This window comes from Suncus etruscus, chromosome 14, assembly GCF_024139225.1.
Source record: "Suncus etruscus isolate mSunEtr1 chromosome 14, mSunEtr1.pri.cur, whole genome shotgun sequence".
Classification (NCBI taxonomy): domain Eukaryota; kingdom Metazoa; phylum Chordata; class Mammalia; order Eulipotyphla; family Soricidae; genus Suncus; species Suncus etruscus.
Window position 1 is genome coordinate 69888087 of NC_064861.1, and position 17685 is coordinate 69905771.

The window sequence follows — 17685 nt, forward strand, 5'->3', positions numbered from 1 at the left end:
TTCAGAGCATAAAAACCGGCTATCCTTTGCAAAAGCTGGCTCCCTGTGTGTGACACCAGGCGGGGAAAATCCGCGAAAGTACACCGGCCCAGTGGGGCTCAGCTGTGAAAGACTGTGAGTGTGACCTGTCTATGTCTGTCTACTGTCCTCTTGCGTGAAACTCTTGCGAGTGGGGCAAAAAGAGCCTCCAGAAACCTCGCTCGCCCAGACGCCATTTTCAGGGAGGGACTTCAGAGCATAAAAGCCGGCTATCCTTTGCAAAAGCTGGCTCCCTGTGTGTGACACCAGGCGGGGAAAATCCGCGAAAGTACACCGGCCCAGTGGGGCTCAGCTGTGAAAGACTGTGAGTGTGACCTGTCTATGTCTGTCTACTGTCCTCTTGCGTGAAACTCTTGCGAGTGGGGCAAAAAGAGCCTCCAGAAACCTCGCTCGCCCAGACGCCATTTTCAGGGAGGGACTTCAGAGCATAAAAACCGGCTATCCTTTGCAAAAGCTGGCTCCCTGTGTGTGACACCAGGCGGGGAAAATCCGCGAAAGTACACCGGCCCAGTGGGGCTCAGCTGTGAAAGACTGTGAGTGTGACCTGTCTATGTCTGTCTACTGTCCTCTTGCGTGAAACTCTTGCGAGTGGGGCAAAAAGAGCCTCCAGAAACCTCGCTCGCCCAGACGCCATTTTCAGGGAGGGACTTCAGAGCATAAAAGCCGGCTATCCTTTGCAAAAGCTGGCTCCCTGTGTGTGACACCAGGCGGGGAAAATCTGCGAAAGTACACCGGCCCAGTGGGGCTCAGCTGTGAAAGACTGTGAGTGTGACCTGTCTATGTCTGTCTACTGTCCTCTTGCGTGAAACTCTTGCGAGTGGGGCAAAAAGAGCCTCCAGAAACCTCGCTCGCCCAGACGCCATTTTCAGGGAGGGACTTCAGAGCATAAAAACCGGCTATCCTTTGCAAAAGCTGGCTCCCTGTGTGTGACACCAGGCGGGGAAAATCCGCGAAAGTACACCGGCCCAGTGGGGCTCAGCTGTGAAAGACTGTGAGTGTGACCTGTCTATGTCTGTCTACTGTCCTCTTGCGTGAAACTCTTGCGAGTGGGGCAAAAAGAGGCTCAGAGGAGCACGGCCGCTCCGCTTCGCTACGCGGCCGTGCACTCTTTCTAAGGAAAGAACTCCATTGCAACAAGAAGGAAAAATCACACTAAGAACGGCGCTATATCACAGAAGCAAACATTTCTCTCTGGACTGTCTTCTCTGTTACATGCTCGGGCCTAAGATTTGACCCAGTGTGAGGCTTCATCCACGGAGGACTCCCCTCCCTTAGAGGCAAGTCAGCCCATCCAGAAAGGGAGGAGCCAGAGGAGTGTGCTGCCTACATCATATAGACAATGAATACCACTACAACACGTAGAAAAACCCACAATACAAATGTGACAATGGGGAAACAGCGCAGGCCAGCATCAGACATAGAGAATGAAGATGACAATTCTGAGGACCAGATAATGACTGAACAACTAATCAACCTCTCAGATAAGGACTTTAGACTAGCAATATGGAAGGTGCTCAACAGACTCCAAGAAACCATGGATCGAGTTGAACAGAACACTAATAAGAACCAAGAAAATATGAAGGCAGAAATGACAAAACTCCAAACTGAAATAACATGTCAACTAACAGGCCTGAAAAACTCAGTAAACGAAGTGAATGACAAAATGGATAAGCTCTGGGACAGGGTATCAGAAGCTGAGAATAGACTTGGTGCTGTGGAAGATGAGATACATAACAATTCCATACAGCAGGAGAGATTGGACAAAAAACTTAAAGCAAATGAGCAGACAATGGAAAAATTAGTCAAAGAATGGGAACAGACGAAAATAGAAGTCTATGATAAGATCAACAGAAACAACTTAAGAATCATTGGAGTCCCAGAGACCCAGGAAGAAAATTTCCAGGAAGAATCAATGGTCAAGAACATCATTAAAGAGAAACTTCCAGAGCTAAAGAATATATGTGATCAAATCCTGCATGCCCGAAGAGTACCAACCAAAAGAGACCCCAGAAAAACCACCCCAAGACACATCCTAGTCACAATGACAAATCCCACAGATAGAGACAGAATTCTGAAAACAGCAAGATCAAAAGGGGAAATCATGTTCAAGCAAGCTTCCCTGAGATTTACAGCAGACCTGTCACCAGAAACGCTCAATGCCAGAAAGCAGTGGTGGGATATTGTGACAAGACTGAATGAAATGAATGCTTCACCCAGAATACTATACCCAGCAAAACTCACTTTCCGGTTTGATGGAAGAATACATGGTTTCACAGACAAAAAACAGCTCAGAAACTTCACAGACACAAAACCAGTCTTAAGAGAAAAACTGAAAGACCTAATCTAAGACAAGACTACCCAAAAGACACACCAAATTTTGAAATAAAGATGGCGTTAAATCCCAGGACAATTCTTTCTCTCAACGTCAATGGACTAAATGCACCAGTTAAGAGACACAGAGTGGCTAAATGGATCAAAAAACTCAATCCAACCTTCTGCTGCCTACAAGAAACGCACCTGAATAGTCAGAACAAACATAGACTCAAAATAAAAGGCTGGAGAAAAGTTATCCAAGCAAACAACACCCATAAAAAAGCTGGAGTGGCCATACTAATATCAGATAATGCAAACTTTATACTCAGGAAGGTTGTAAGGGACAAAGACGGACATTTTATATTAATCAAGGGGTACGTAGAGCAGGAAGAATTCACTCTCCTAAACATATATGCACCGAATGAGGGGCCAGCAAAATATTTAATACAACTGCTGACAAATCTGAAAAATAATATCAACAACAACACAATAATTGTGGGGGACCTAAACACGGCTTTGTCAACACTGGACAGGTCAACCAGACTGAAACCCAACAAGAATATACTAGACCTGAGGAGAGAAATGGAAGAAAGAGGCCTAGTGGATATATATAGGACACTCCATCCCCAGAAACCTGGATACACATTCTTCTCCAATGTACATGGGACATTCTCCAGGATAGACTACATGCTGGCACATAAAACATACCTCCATAAGATCAAGAGGATAGAAATTTTGCAGACTACCTTCGCTGACCACAAGGCTCTGAAATTATTTGTGAACTCCAAAGGGACTCAGAAGAAACACTTTAACACCTGGAAGTTAAACAGCCTCATGCTCAATAACCAGTGGGTCCGAGATGAAATCAAGGAGGAAATAAAAAGGTTCCTGGAAACAAATGACAATAAAGACACAAACTCTCAGAACTTATGGGACACAGCAAAAGCAGTACTGAGAGGAAAATTTATAGCTTTGCAAGCACACATCAGGAAGGAAGAAGGAGCTTACCTGAGTAGCTTAATGACACAGCTAATAGAACTAGAAAATGCTCAACAAAAGGACCCAAGAACAGGAAGACAGAAGGAAATAACAAAGCTGAGAGCAGAAATCAACGAAGTGGAAACTCAAAAAACAATCCGAAAGATCAACGAAAGCAGAAGTTGGTTCTTTGAAAAAATAAACAAGATTGATAGACCACTGGCAAACCTAACAAAGAAAGAGAGAGAGAGAAACTTGATAACTCGTATCAGGAATGAAAAAGGAGAGATCACTACTGATATGACAGAGATTCAAAGGGTAATCAGAAACTACTTTGAAAAACTCTACGCCACTAAAAATGAGAACCTGGAAGAAATGGATAAATTCTTGGACTCTTATAATCTTCCACGGTTGAAGGAAGAGGATGTAGCATATCTAAACACCCCCATCACCATTGATGAAATTAAAACAGTAATCAAATGTCTGCCGAAAAACAAAAGCCCAGGTCCAGATGGATTCACTAATGAATTCTATCAAACTTTCCAAGAGGAACTACTGCCAATCTTGGCAAGACTCTTTCATGAAATTGAACAAACAGAAACACTTCCAAATAGCTTTTATGAAGCCAACATCACCTTGATACCTAAACCAGACAGAGACGCTACCAAAAAAGAAAATTACAGACCAATATCACTGATGAATGCAGATGCAAAGATCCTCAACAAAATCCTGGCAAATAGGATTCAATGCCTCATTAAGAAGATCATCCACTACGATCAAGTAGGTTTCATCCCAGGAATGCAAGGCTGGTTTAACATCCGTAAATCTATCAACATAATACACAACATCAATAACAAGAAAAATAAAAACCACATGATCATATCAATAGATGCAGAGAAAGCATTTGATAAGGTCCAACACCCATTCTTGATCAAAACTCTCAGCAAGATGGGAATGGAGGGAACCTTTCTCAATATAGTGAAGGCCATCTACCACAAGCCAGTGGCAAATATTATCCTCAATGGAGAAAAACTGAAAGCCTTCCCTCTAAATTCTGGCACAAGACAAGGCTGTCCTCTCTCACCACTCCTATTCAACATAGCACTGGAAGTACTTGCTATAGCGATTAGGCAAGAAAAGGATATCAAGGGAATCCAGATAGGAAAGGAAGAAGTCAAGCTCTCACTGTTTGCAGATGACATGATACTCTACTTAGAAAACCCTAAAGACTCTATCAAAAAGCTTCTAGAAACAATAGACTCATATAGCAAGGTGGCAGGCTACAAAATTAACACACAAAAATCAATGGCCTTTCTATACACCAACAGTAATAAAGAAGAAATGGACATTAAGAAAACAACCCCATTCACAATAGTACCACACAAACTCAAATATCTTGGAATCAACTTGACTAAATATGTGAAGGACCTATACAAAGAAAACTATAAAACTCTGCTCCAAGAAATAAGAGAGGACACACGGAAATGGAAACACATACCCTGCTCATGGATTGGCAGGATTAACATCATCAAAATGTCAATACTCCCCAAGGCATTATACAGATTTAATGCCATCCCTCTAAAGATACCCATGACATTCTTCAAAGAAGTGGATCAGACACTTTTGAAATTCATTTGGAACAATAAACACCCTCGAATAGCTAAAGCAATCATTGGGAAAAAGAATATGGGAGGAATTACTTTTCCCAACTTTAAACTGTACTACAAAGCAACAGTTATCAAAACAGCATGGTATTGGAATAAGGATAGGTCCTCAGATCAGTGGAATAGGCTTGAATACTCAGAAAATGTTCCCCAGAGATACAACCATCTAATTTTTGATAAAGGAGCAGGAAATCCTAAATGGAGCAGGGAAAGCCTCTTCAACAAGTGGTGTTGGCACAATTGGATAGCCACTTGCAAAAAATTAAACTTAGACCCCCAGCTAACATCATGTACAAAGGTAAAATCCAAATGGATTAAAGACCTCGATATCAGCCCCAAAACCATAAGATATATAGAACAGCACATAGGCAAAACACTACAGGACATTACAGGCATCTTCAAGGAGGAAACTGCACTCTCCAAGCAAGTGAAAGCAGAGATTAACAGATGGGAATATATTAAGCTGAGAAGCTTCTGCACCTCAAAGGAAATAGTGCCCAGGATACAAGAGCCACCCACTGAGTGGGAGAAACTATTCACCCAATACCCATCAGATAAGGGGCTAATCTCCAAAATATACAAGGCACTGACAGAACTTTACAAGAAAAAAACATCTAACCCCATCAAAAAATGGGGAGAAGAAATGAACAGACACTTTGACAAAGAAGAAATACGCATGGCCAAAAGACACATGAAAAAATGTTCCACATCACTAATCATCAGGGAGATGCAAATCAAAACAACGATGAGATACCACCTCACACCCCAGAGAATGGCACACATCACAAAGAATGAGAATAAACAGTGTTGGCGGGGATGTGGAGAGAAAGGAACTCTTATCCACTGCTGGTGGGAATGCTGTCTAGTTCAACCTTTATGGAAAGCGATATGGAGATTCCTCCAAAAACTGGAAATCGAGCTCCCATACGATCCAGCTATACCACTCCTAGGAATATACCCTAGGAACACAAAAATACAATACAAAAACCCCTTCCTTACACCTATATTCATTGCAGCTCTATTTACCATAGCAAGACTCTGGAAACAACCAAGATGCCCTTCAACAGATGAATGGCTAAAGAAACTGTGGTACATATACACAATGGAATATTATGCAGCTGTCAGGAGAGATGAAGTCATGAAATTTTCCTATACATGGATGTACATGGAATCTATTATGCTGAGTGAAATAAGTCAGAGAGAGAGAGAAAAACGCAGAATGGTCTCACTCATCTATGGGTTTTAAGAAAAATGAAAGACACCCTTGTAATAATAATTTTCACACACAAAAGAGAAAAGAGCTGGAAGTTCCAGCTCACCTCAGGAAGCTCACCACAAAGAGTGATGAGTTTAGTTAGAGAAATAACTACATTTTGAACTGTCCTAATATTGAGAATGTATGAGGGAAATGTAGAGCCTGTTTAGGGTACAGGCGGGGGTTGGGTGGGGAGGAGGGTGATTTGGGACTTGGGTGATGGGAATGTTGCACTGGTGATGGGTGGTGTTCCTTTTATGACTGAAACCCAAACACAATCATGTATGTAATCAAGGTGTTTAAATAAAAAAAAAAATTAAAAAAAAAAAAAAAAAAAAAGAAAATTTCTATCCTAGAAGAATGGATGAGTCTGTGCTGAAAAGAAATGAGCTCACAAGTTCTGAGAACACATGAAATAAAGCTCAGTTCCTTATTACTAAGTGACAGGAGTCAATCCTAAAAAAAGCTTAATAAGGTAACATTTCAAGAATATATGTTTATGGAAAAGGCAAAACCAGGAAGACAATAATAACAACAATAATAATGTCATTGGTTCCTAGGACATAATGAAGCCTGGAGAAGGAATAGTACAAAGATTTGAAAGGCAGTGAAACTATTTATGTTATAACAATAGACACATCATTATACAATTCTTCAAACCTTTCAATGGCCAACACCAGGAATGAACCCTAAAATCGACTACGAACTGTGGGAACCATGAAGGCTTGGTATTGTGCATATGAAATCATTTGTACAAATGTACTGTTTTAATAAGGGATACTGAACATGGGGGAGATTAGCTGGGGCAGGTGAATAAAGATCTTCATACCATCTTCTCAACTTTACTGTGAACTAAAACTTTTCTTTTAAAAAATAATAAAACCCAATATAATTTTAAATGCTGTTTTAAATAATTTAAATACATTTTAAATACTCACTTATCCACACCCCCACATTTTGCACCCCCTATGCTAGGAGTAGTGACTGATCCATTGTTACCACTACTTGATTGTACTGGAGTTGTACATTTGTCAACCCTATAACTTGTTAACTTTTCAGGTCAAGGTCTGTGTCTGCTGTGCTTTTTTTTTTTTTTAATATTCCTTGCTCTGTACGTGTAGTTTAGCTTATAGGGCTTCTTAAGATTACTTCAACCGAAAGAACTTAAAATTAATGATTAGCATAACACTGTTAAAGCTTACCTTGGGTTCTTAATTCTTAACTTCAAAGAAAGAAAGATTATTATGGTAGATAAAAGTGTGTGTGTGTGTGTGTGTGTGTGTGAGTGTGAGTGTGATTGTCCAGGAGAAATATTTTTTATGCTGTTAAAGAATATGTGTCAATTCTTATTAGAAGTAACTTAGTATCCAAAGCACAAAGCATGTACTTGGCCCAAACTAAAATACTTGAGTTTGTGAGCTAAATTCCTTTGGCAAAAATTTGTTTTATGATTCCCGCTATTTGTTATTAAGTTTTCTAAGTGGACCAAACCAAACCAAAAGAAACACAAAGAATGACCTTTCAGTTTAGAAGTAACTCATGAAATAAGGCAGGAAGTTCCATATAAAGAGATCTCGTTTCTGTAGATGAAACAATCCAAAAGTGATCCCTCAAACATCTAGTTGTCATTCTTGCCTGGCTATCCAATGTCTCCTGAAGCCCACATTGAGGGGGCGATTTCTGAGCATCAAATGATGACTTTTTTTAAGCAGGTATTATTAGGCTTTTATGAATCTGAACCACATAAATGCTTTGGATTAAAAATAAAGAACAATAGAGCCACAGCAATAGTACAGGCAGGTAGGGCATTTGCCTTGCAAACTAACCCAGTTCTATCTCCAGTATCCCTGAGATTGTAATTATAATTGCAATACACACTGTATACAATATAATTATAATATGATTACAATTACAATTTTAATTATGGTCCCCTGAGCCTGCCAAAAGTAATTTCTGTGCAAAGAACCAGACATAACCAACTCCTGAGTGTCACCAAATGTAGCCCCCAAAACAAAACAAATTTAAATAAAAATAAGAAAACGGGCCGGAGTGGCGCAAGCAGTAGGGCATTTGCCTTGCAAGCACGAACCTAGGACAAACTGCGATTTGATCCCCGGGTGTCCCACATGATACCCCAAGCAAGGAATTATTTTTGAGTGTATAGCCAGGAGTAACCCCTGAGCGTCACTGGATGTGGCCCAAAAAGCAAAAAAAAAAAAAAAAAAAGGAAGAAAGAAAGAAAGAAAAAGAAAAGAAAATATTTTGATTTTATATTGTTATGTATATTGTTATGTATGTTATAGTATGTTGTATATATTTGGGTGTGTATATATCCATATATAGAGTACACACAATCACACACAGAGAGACAAGGAAATACATTTCTAATAACCCTCTTAAGTCATGTGGGGATCAAAGTCCCTTACAATATAAGAAAGCTACTTAGATTCCTCTTTTGAGACCTCTAGATCTCTCTGGCACACTGAGCTGAAATCCTAACATTTTCTTTTTGCTCAATGCTTAAGGCCAGTTTCTCTGGTCTATTAACTGACTTGTAGAAAGGAAAAGTAAATTGTCCTTGACTACACAAACACCCCTGTTTTTTTTTTACCCCATGAATACAAATGGAAGATTTTTCAAGTTTAGCCGTATGCCAAGACATGACTCCCAAGACAAATTAAAGATCATGAAGGCGTTTTTTTTTTCCAAAAAAAAATAATAAAGCTTGATTTTTAGGGCTGTAACCTTGGTTGTAATTATGATTCTGACACTGTTTGGCAATCTTCAGCAAAGCAAATAAGCTCTCTAGACACATTTTTTTTTTCATTAATTAAAAAAAAAGTGAAGTTGATGAGGAAAGGGTAAACCCAATGACCTCAAAGGCACAGTTTCAACAACTGAGGATTCTATAATTTAATATTTATAGGAATATTTCAGCCCATTCACTTCTTGGACTCTCACGGATCCACACCCCCACCTTTTGCACCCCTTGTGCTAGGGCTAGTGACTGATCCATTGTCACCACTACTGATTGTACTCACGTTCTCATTTGTGTATTTGTCAGCTTTGTAATATGTTAACTTTGTCAGGTCAAGGTCTGTTACCCCTGTCCCCCATTCTTCCTGTGAAACCTTACTTGATGGTAAGACCTGCCCATTTCTGGGAGGGGTCTTTGGGAGCAGGAAGAGGATTGATTGGAGGATTGAGAGAGATTCTCTGTTGGCACATCCCCCATTCTTCCTGTAACCTTACCTGCTAATAAGACCTATCCATTTCTGGGAGGGGTCTTTGGTAGGTAAAAAAAAGGTTTTGCCTGAGGTGTAAGGGGGGATTTGGGGAGAGGATTTGGAGGATGGATTGAGAGGGTTTCAGCAAAAGAGATGGAGGAAGAAGCAGGGTAAGCTGAAGAGAGCATGCTTAAAAAGGTTTAAGATTGTAGGCCACACATGTGGTGGCTAGGGCATGAATAAAGCTGATGTTTCCTGAAACCTGTCTGTGGACCATCCCCCGCCCCCCCATCCTAAACTTGCAGAACAGCTGGCTGGAGGGAGTTGGAGACACGTGGCCCAGGCTGGAGGAGAAAGACTTCATCCTCCATCCCCCAAGGGCTTTTATTCTACAATTCTCCATCCCATTCAGGGCTGTTTTACTACAAAGGTCTACGTATTCTGTGTTTCTTCTTATAATCCATGCTCTGCACATGTAGTTTAACATATAGAGCTTCTCAAGACTACTTCAACTGAAAGAACTTAAAATTATTGATTAGCACAGCACTATTAAATTTTACCTTGGGTTCTTAATTTTAGCATTCTGCACTATGTATGACCTTACTGAAACAGTAGCAGTCACTGGAGGACAAAGTCTGAGTAGATAGGCATGCTTTCATAACTAAGGACACCCTTGCCAGCCCTAAAATTTCTAAAATTATTTGAGATGTTGCATGAAGGCTTCTGTCTGCAGGAGAGATGGGAGTTAGTCTGGACTAAGTCACTGTTTAGGGGATAGAGGAAATAGAATACATTTAGCAGGTAAAAGGTACAGGACTTCATAACTCAAAGAAGGGAAGTTATCAAGGGGAAGGAAAGAATAAAAGAAGTGCCAAGAAAGTTCTGGAGACCAGGGATCCAGTGAATTTTTAATATCATTGTTGAAATGGAAATAGGACAAGAAAAGTCAGTCTCTCAAAGACACTGGAGAATTAATTTACAGATATCTTGAACATATGACAAGAAATATGACAAGAAAAGTCAGTCTCTCAAAGACACGGGAGAATTAAAATTCAGACATGCAAAAGTCAGTGGAATAACTGAGTTCTGGGCAGAAAAGATAGGTTTGGGCTGATGAAGGTGGTGGAAGATGGAGCTGATGATATTCGTGGAGGATAGACAGTTTGTTTAGTGTCTATTAGCTACAGTATTATTTTGTTTTGCTTTGTAAATCAGAAAGATTCTTTGACAAAATTCTCTTTGTTTTTGTTTTAGAACCACACCCGATGGTGCTCAGAGGTTATTCTTGGCAGGCTTGGGGGACCATATCGGATGCCCAGGATCAAATCCTGGAGGGTCACATGCAAGGCAAATGTCCTATCTTCTGTGTTATCGCTTTGGACCCCATCTTTGACAAAATTTTCTAATGATACCCCTGGTGAGTCCTTGCCTGGAATGAGACAAAGGGAGACTTAGAGAAAAATTAGAGTGACAGTGGTTGGAAAGGACTATATAAAGGAATGAGTCCCTGGGTGAAAATGAGAGGAACAATGAGAAGGAGATCCTGAATAGTGTGACCAAAGTGGCTGGATAGATCCTCTGCCAAAAATTCCTATGGACTTAAGAGATGAGAGATAGAGCTGACCCCATCTGTCCCAGTGATATACAATTAACCATAGATAACACACAAAATTCAAAGGCACAATGTATTTAATACAGGGATGATCGGTTTTTTGCAGTAGAGTCAGGTAGGAGATCTCTGAAGCAAACTCCCAACCTGTAGGCAGCCTTAGGCATTACCAACGCTGCCAGCCTAAGTCACATAGTGAGAAAAGAACAGGCCATATTCTCACTGAACATCACTGATAAAAATAGGGTTATGTTTGGACCAATATAATATATCCCTAAAACCACCAAACCCAAATAATGATTTATACAAACTTTCATATTGGCATATTCTATATCTGTAGCATGATGGTCCACACCATGAAAGGAACATTATCAGCTAAACTCCTTGCCTCCTTTAGTTATATAATGCTCATAACAAAACCACCAGTTTAACTTATTTAATTTATTTATAGAACTGGGGTGGGGGGCCTGGGGCCAGAGTGGTGGCATAAGCAGAAAAGCATTTGTCTTGCACGCACTAATCTAGGATGAACTGCGGTTCATTCCCTGGCATCCCATATGGCCATGGGCATATCCTACATCCCTGGGGAAGCCTCCAGCATGTCTGTCTTTGCAGTTATTTTGACTGAGGCAGACTACACACTTCTGAGAAGCCAGACATCATGAGGTCCTTTTCCAAAGTAGCAGTGGTTCAGGGGGGTCATTAGCTGGGACCTACCAGATGTAATATGTCAATCCGGGCCTCAAAGCCTGGGGTGCCGTCCATCATCACCAGGAGCGATTTCTGAGTGCATACCCAGGAGTAACCCCTGAGCATAACCCGGTGTGCCCCAAAACATAACAAAACAAAGCAAAAGAATGGGAGGGGGGGAAGTAGTGCTCAGGGTCATTCCTGGTGCTATGCTCTAAGATCACTCTGGTTGGTACTCAGGAGACATTATAGAGTGTTGGGGATCAAGCCAACAGTTAAGTCAGGGACAAAGCCCAAAGGGCTAAGCACATGCAGGAGCCCTAAGTTTGATTTTCAGGGACCACCTGGTCCCTAAACACTGCTGGGAGTGATCCCTAAGCCCAGAGCCAGGTGTGACCCACCCAATTACAAGTATATATAAACTTCAACAATTTTCCCACTTATGCTTTCTTTTAAGTTTCAACACAGACTCCCATATTTAATGTAATACTGGCCTCTTTATTTGCTTCTGTCCACAACCATCTTTGTTTTTCTTTATCAATTAAGGACCTGCCATGCTTGTTCTTTACTTAGGAGGTGTCTCTCAGGTTGGACCCATCTGACAACTTCACATCCTTAAATGAAAGGTCAACACTTGGGACAGAAAATTCCCAGAGATACTGCTGTATTATTCTTATTCTTCACACCTAGGACAGGTCTGCTGTGTTTCCTCCTCCCCACCTAAAAATGTTCACCCCATCACTTGGTGAATGTGCATTTCTCCATACCAATGGTGCTCACTAGCTTCTGTTATAAGAGCTCAGGGGAGACACTTTGACATCACCTAGAAAACTCACTTCTTCAACTCTCCTCCACATTTGTCTCCTGGTCAGTAGTGCTTGCTGGTCAGTGGTGTTTCTCTTATAAACATGGCATTTGAAAATTTTCTCTGAAGTTAAGACAGTGTAAGGGGCACAGAGAAATAGCACAATGTAAAAGTTCTTGCCTTTCACACAGATCACCAGGTTTGTCCCCAGCCAATGTGCTTGGACAAGTAAATCCACGTAGGAGTGATTCCTGAGCACAGAGATAATGGTAAGATCTGAGCACAACCAGATGTAATCCCCAAACAAATGAAATAGAATAAAGATTAAAACAGGGCAAAGTAAATCTCTCAGCACTGATTTCCTTTGGGCTCTGGAACATGAAGTAAAGTACAAATGGTCTCTATGAAGCAGGTCAGAGCATACAGGATGTGACCAGCACCACTTAGATATGCAGAACACCTTTAAGTATGACCATTACTCATGAGTGGAGACAACATGGACAAAAACTGTTATGGCACTGCCAGGCAGAGCAACAGTCACAGGCAAAAGAATCAGAGTGCTGGCTGCAGCCAAGGTCCTGATCAACTGCCTGAACCAGATTCCAGAGTACATCCCCTTCTCTCCATAATGCTTTTCAATGAATACCCAGTGCCTTTGTAGTCTCCAGGTGACCCCTGAAAGCAAATGTGGTGATGATGGATGGCACCCCAGGCTTTGAGGCCCGGATTGACATATTATATCTGGTAGGTCCCAGCTAATGACCCTCCCCCCCCCCCCCCCCGAACCACGGCTACTTTGGAAAAGGACCTCATGATGTCTGGCTTCTCAGAAGTGTGTTGTCTGCCTGCAGTCAAAATAACTGCAAAGGCAGACATGCTAGAGGCTTCCCCAGGGATGTAGGATGTGCCCATGGCCAAAAAAAATGGGCCAGGAGCTTTAGAAATGCTGATGAGAGCCCAGAGCAATAGCACAGCGGTTGGGCGATTGTCTTGCACTCTGGTCCTCTGAGCCTGCTAGGAGTGATTTAGAGCTAGGAGCTCGGAGCGCCACCTGAGCGCCACCAGGTGTGGTGAAAAGAAAAAGAAAGAAAGAAGGAAAGGAAGGAAGGAAGGAAGGAAGGAAGGAAGGAAGGAAGGAAGGAAGGAAGGAAGGAAGGAAGGAAGGAAGGAAGGAAGGAAGAAGGAAGGAAGGAAGGAAGGAAGGAAGGAAGGAAGGAAGGAAGGAAGGAAGGAAGGAAGGAAGGAGGGACGGAAAGTAGGGAGCGAGAGGAGAGACAGAAAGAAGAGAGAAAGAAAGAAAGAAAGAAAGAAAGAAAGAAAGAAAGAAAGAAAGAAAGAAAGAAAGAAAGAAAGAAAGAAAGGAAGGAAGGAAGGAAGGAAGGAAGGAAGGAAGGAAGGAAGGAAGGAAGGAAGGAAGAGAAGGAGAGGAGAGAAAGAAAGGAGAGAGAAAGAGAAAGAAAGAAAGAAAGAAAGAAAGAAAGAAAGAAAGAAAAGAAAGAGAAGAAAGAAAGAAAAGAAAGAAAGAAAGAAAGAAAGAAAGAAAGAAAGAAAGAGAGAGAGAAAGGAGAGAAAGAAAGGGAGAGAGAGAAAAAGAAAGAAAGAGAAGAAAGAAAGAAAGAAAGAAAGAAAGAAAGAAAGAAAGAAAGAAAGAAAGAAAGAATGAAGAAAGAAAGGAGAAAGGAGAGAGAAAGAAAGAAAGAAAGAAAGAAAGAAAGAAAGAAAGAAAGAAAGAAAGAAAGAAAGAAAGAAAGAAAGAAAGAAAGAAAGAAAGAAAGAAAGAAAGAAAGAAAAAGAGAAAGAAGAAAGAAATGTCCTAATGAAATGTGTGTGCTTTCCACATCCACAAACTAGAAAGTGAAACAGACAAACAGGCAGGGAGAGAGACCGAGAGACCCGGAGAGCAAGGGAAAAAGAACAGAGACCAAGAGACAGAGACAACTCCCACATTGCATTGAGTAAGAATACATATTTGATCAATAGAGAAGAGACCTGCTAATAAAACAAGAATTCCTCGGTCTCTTTATCTTTCTCTTACAGTCAGGGACATCTGTGACATGAGTACTAAGTTCCAATAAATTTTAAAGACTGTGTTAGGAGTGGTTGCATGTGAGTTCTTTTCGGAGTGGAAGAAAGCAGAAGATTGCAAACCTTCCTGTCCAGGCTAAAGTAAAGGGGAGGGAGCGAGTCCTGGCCTCAATCCTTAACACCACAGTTTCTGGCACCTATAGTAGTCACTCCTGAGCATAGAGCCAAAAGTAGCTTCTGAGCACTGTTGTGTGTGGCCAACGTCCCTTCAAATTAATTAAATCAAGTAGGAGGGCAACATGTGTCCTGTTCCTGTACTTTGGAGAATCACTTTAAAATTCCTTGTCTGCAATGCAGCATTGTGGAGTTCATTTGGGAAAAGCAGCAAATGAAATAGATCCTCTAGACTAGGAAAGCAGAGAAGAGCTGAGTTTCTATATTCTACTGTTCTTCTTTGTGCTAAACACCCGCCTGCAAAGCAGGTGCTATAATGAATGCAAGCAGATAATTTAAGTACTATATTGGGATGCATAATGTTTTGAAATACAGAGTTTGCATTTAAGTTGTTATTTTTGTTTTGGAGAAAGGAGTAAGAAACGTAGGGGAGTGAGGAAAAAGAATCAACGTGGATTTGTTTTTGTTTTGTGTGTATGTTCTGAAAAAGAGAGAAAAAGAGATAGAGATATAGGGAGAGAAGCAAAATGCCTGCCCCAGAGACAGGCAGGGGTGGGTGAGTGGGAGGGAAACTGGGGACATTGGTTGCAGGAAAAGTGTACTAATGATGGGTACTGCCTATTCTATGACAAAAACTCAAACATGAGCCATTTTGTAATTGCTAAAATAAAGTATCTATAAAAATTAGAAAATTGAAAATCTGTACCACCTCATTTCAATCATCTACTACCTGAAAGGGCAAATAGAAAAATTGTCCTGTCTTTTATGAAACTCACCTATCAGATTAAGGTGAATCCAGGAAGTAGATGGATACATATGACTTTGTTCCTGAAAATTAATGGTCCTACAATCCCCATACAGGATACTTGAGAGATCTCAGCACAGAATACGAAGACCTTTGTATTGCCATGGCCCAGAGAACATAAGTGCAGTCATTCTATGGTTTCCCACTCAGATCTAACTCACATGGCCCTTCCATGGATGCCCAGGATATTTCAAAGAGCATCAGAGCTATGGGTTCTATATATGATCAGAGGAGGGGTGCAGTAGCATGACATGAGACTGAGGGCCAGGGCCAACCAGTGGGGGAACACACAGAAATAAAAAAAAAAGGATGGAAGAGGGCCACAATCGTCATTGAACCAAACTAAAAGAATTTAAGTGATGAAAAGAAAAGCATCACTTTTCCAAGCCTGGCTTATTTAAGTCTCATCCAATAGATGTGACTCATGTTCTTCAGATACTCTCCTTTACTGATGGAAGTGTTATTCTTTTACTTCCCCACCAATGGCATTATTAATAATTTTAATATTGTCATGATATTTAAATATCAAATGATGATGGATTACGTTCAGGTTGAACTTACAAGATAGCTCCTCAAAGGTTGAACATTGGCGGAGGGAGGATAAAACTCACAGTGATTAATCTTTGCTAAAATTTGAAATTTACAAATCATTTTCTTGAATGTTTCATTCATTAGGGAAACCTAATGCAAAGACCAATAAGATAGATTTGTAAGTGTCCAGAACTTTAGTACTGGCCACATTTTCCAGTGTAATTCTGATTTGCCCAGTATAGGCACTGCCATGTTTAATGTTGCTAAAAATAGATTTTCCCCTCTTATGATTTCCCAAAGATATAACAAAAAGGGTAAATTACATTCAACTTCAAAAACAATTTTTTAGCAATTTATTATTTGTCCGCTCTGAATTGGGCTTTAGAGTCTCAATTTTCAGTTGCTTATGTGGAAAATTGTGAGATCCAAAGAAGCCAAAGAAAAATATGATTTTTTATAAACAAAGTATAACATGATTTAACATCCAGATGCCTAGATCTCCTGGGGGTAAGGCCTGTGAAAGGATAACCACAGTTCTATCATTTATGCTTTGGTAGCTTTGCTTATGTAGTTATGTACTGCTATGATTAACTGCTCACCGAGTGACTACCAAAAAAGAGGATTCTTATCATATTGGCACATAGAAATTTCTTCCAAGAAAAACTCCCTGTAAAAAAACAAATCACGATACAGACCAGAGAGATAGTACAGTGAGTATGGCACTTGCCTTGCAAGCAGCTGATCCAGGTTCAATCTATGGCATCCCATCTGGTCTCCCATGTCTACTAGGAGTAATTTCTGAGTACAAAGTCTGGAATAACATCTGAGCACTCCAGGTATATCCCAAAATCAAAACAAATCATAATACAACACTGTCAAGTGTCCCAAAACATTATAAAAAACTCAAATGTATTTTCATGAGGTGGTCTGTATTTGTTTGGGTATGATGGGATCCCCAGAAAATACATATTTATTGTTTATTTATTTAAAACTAGCAAGACATTAAACATATGCCATTCTTTCAAAATATATTGTGAAATTTATAATCCAGGAAAATGTAGGCTAATGGATATGTAGGTTATGCTCTTTTCCAATGATTGATATTTTCAACAAACACCTATCAGATTATGACCCTCTCTACTACACACATAGATGTACATGGATACAAGTACATGTACAGAAGTTTTGAAAATATACTTATTCTGCAGTTAGGAAGCAGTAATTTCAGTATTTACATTTCTTTGTGGAACTCTACATAATGTTTTTATGAAACATTCTATCTCAAGAAAGAATCTATGTGTCACAGAAAAGCAAAGTTAGTAGGCTTCTCATTGACACAATTCAGAGGGAATTCAGAGATAATTTTCATCCATTTAGTCTCTGTAGGGTATTTTTAAATATTTTAAAATTCATGGGAATAATCAACACTCAGAAGAGGTATATCTTTGGCAATGAAAAACACATTGAGAGGTTTCAGAGCCTTTACAAACTGCCACTTGGGCTTATTATTTACGAACTCTGCTCTTTAAAATGGAGAACAGAGCAATTAACTAGAAATTCACACCTTCAC